This window comes from Adiantum capillus-veneris, chromosome 5, assembly GCF_014529385.1.
Source record: "Adiantum capillus-veneris isolate H3 chromosome 5, ASM1452938v2, whole genome shotgun sequence".
NCBI classification, from domain to species: Eukaryota; Viridiplantae; Streptophyta; class Polypodiopsida; order Polypodiales; family Pteridaceae; genus Adiantum; species Adiantum capillus-veneris.
The window spans coordinates 154,560,898-154,563,452 of NC_140935.1; the positions used below are offsets into that span (position 1 = coordinate 154,560,898).

General features: G+C 48.8%; 1 pseudogene; it reads left to right on the forward strand.

The window, feature by feature from the left end:
• Positions 1 to 218: 218 nt before the first annotated feature.
• On the forward strand, positions 219 to 2,284 carry LOC147458343 (protein disulfide-isomerase pseudogene; annotated as a pseudogene).
• The last annotated feature ends 271 nt before the right edge of the window (positions 2,285 to 2,555 follow it).

Genomic DNA, 2,555 nt, shown 5'->3' on the forward strand with positions numbered 1-2,555 from the left:
ACTATGAAAAGGCCAACCAAGCAAGACTAGTTTCTATTTGTTTAGAAAAATGATCACTTCACGTGAATACGAGAATGGCGGTCTTGCCGACTTTTAAGTTTGACACTACGTACGTGTCAATACGTAAGAGTCACAGGCGGAGGAAGATCGAGTTCAGGAGGAATTATTTATTAGAAATTAGAAGAATGGGCCGCCGGGTACAAAATGGGTTGCTCCTTACATTGGCGCTCTGCGTAGTGATGGCGTTCTCATGCAACCGGCTGCCAATTAGGGCAGTTCAGGCCGAGGTCGTCGACAAGCCCAATATTGTGGACGAAGGCAGTGCAGCGGATAATTACGTGATTGTGCTGGATGCCTCCAATTTCACAGAGGTGGTAGCCCAGCACGCCTTCATTGTGGTGGAGTTCTATTCGCCCTGGTGCGCCCACTGCATACAGTTTGCCCCCGAATACGAGAAAGCCGCCGCCCTCCTTCGCTCTCACCAGTCCCCCATCGTCCTCGCCAAGATCGACGTCCATGCCAACCGCGACCTCGCCCTGCAACACAACTTGCAGAGCATCCCCCATCTCTCCATCTTCCTCAACCAAGGCTCCACAGAGCGCCCCTACAAGGGGCCCCTCCTCGCCGATGGCATCGTTTCCTACCTCAAGAAGCAGGCCAAACCCCCTTGCCCTCAAATAACCGCCTCCGAAGAGGGCGCCAAGGTTGTGAAAGACGCCGATTTCCTTGTTGTGGGCGTCTTCCCCGGCCTTGACTCTTCTGATGAGCTCGTTCAAAGCTTCATCTCCATCGCCGCAGAGCTCCAATCCGACTATGAGTTCAAGTACACTGTCGATGCTGGCTTTCTGCCTGCCATCCCCGCCTGCATCGCCAATATCGAAAACAGCAAACCGTCCGTCCGCGTTTACAAGAACTTCGACGAGGGCATCCACGTTTTTCAAAATAGCGTCGACGAGCTGCTGCTCGGCCAGGCCGATGCCATGAAGAAGCTCCTCGAGAGCGTCAGTATTCCACACGTCGTCTGGCTCAATTACAAGGACCCTGTGCAGATCGAGTACATCACCAAGATCTTGTCGGACTACCCTCAGGACGCCCAGGTTTTCCTTTTTGCAGACGCCTCTCAGGAGGATAAGCTGGAGGGAATGAAGGAGGCCTACCAGCAACTGGCAAAGGAGAACCAAGGCAAGGGGCTGAGGTTCATCATAGCCGACACTGTAGAAGGCGAAGGAGCCATGGATTACTTTGGGGTCCGGAAGGAGAAGATCCCGGCAGTCGTCATTTTCCGGGACAGCGATGAGAAGACGAAGTACATGTTGGAGCAGGCGGATGAAGCTTCCATGGCGGCATGGCTGCAGGGATACTTTCAGGGAGAGGTGGCAGAGTTCGTGAAGTCGGAGCCTGTCCCAGAGAGCAACGAACGGCCGGTGAAGGTGGTGGTGAGAGACACCATGGAAGCGATGGTGCTGCAGGCAGAGAAGAACGTGCTGCTGGAGTTTTACGCGCCGTGGTGTGGGCACTGCAAGCGTCTGGCCCCCATCTTGGAGGAGCTTGCAGAGGAGATGCAGGTCACACACCCGGACGTGGTCATCGCCAAGCTGGACGACACAGCAAACGACGTTGTGGACAAGCGCTTTGAAGTCGAGGGCTATCCCACCATGTATCTGCGCGTTGCTGCCTCCGGCGACGTGGTCAAGTTCGAGGGAGCGCCCACCAAGGACGCCATCTTGGCTTTCATTGACGCCAACATCGTCAAGGACGCCATTGCAGTACCTGAGGCATCATCACCCGTCCAAGACGACCCAAAAGACGAGCTGTAGCTCTCTTTCATGGGCACTCTAGGTCTTAGGGGAGATGTTAGCAATCTGCCCTTTATTTTTTGTCATGCCCTTTATTTGTATTAAATGACTAGCATTATTTTGGGCTTGGCTAGATCAACTCAAAATTTTGAAGCGATACAAAATGCAAAGCTAGTGGTTGACTACGCCCATTGTAACCCAAAAAAAGAATATTAAGGCAAGCATGACAGCATATAAATATATATGTTATTTCATTAGTGTCAAAAATGGCTTCATTAGTGTCAAAAATGGCTAGAAAAGGGCTTTTGTTAATATAAAGATTAAGGAATAGTCCAATAGTCATTCGACACCTATACAAAAGTATGGCACTCTTGTCTCCTCTATTTTGGGTTTTGACGGTCCTATTGTGGTAGAGAACGGCTAAATATCTTGATCACAAGGCCGACACTGCTATATTTAAGTGCTTTCGGCGAGTAAACTCATTAAATTTGCGGCCCAAAGTAGTGAAGCCTGATCTTTTATTCTATTCTATATTTCACAAAATTGTTGTCAAAAGATACAAAATCTCTATTCGAAGGCTCTAAAAACAAAGCCATTAATGACAAATCACTTACTTTTTTCAAACGTATATCTTTTTCACTTTCCCTCTATTTTCTACCTTATTGTGATCATTATGTATGTTGTTTTAAATTTAAATGACACCATGATACACAACTAAGAATAGAATAGTTGGTATTAAACTTTGAAGTACAAAACTAT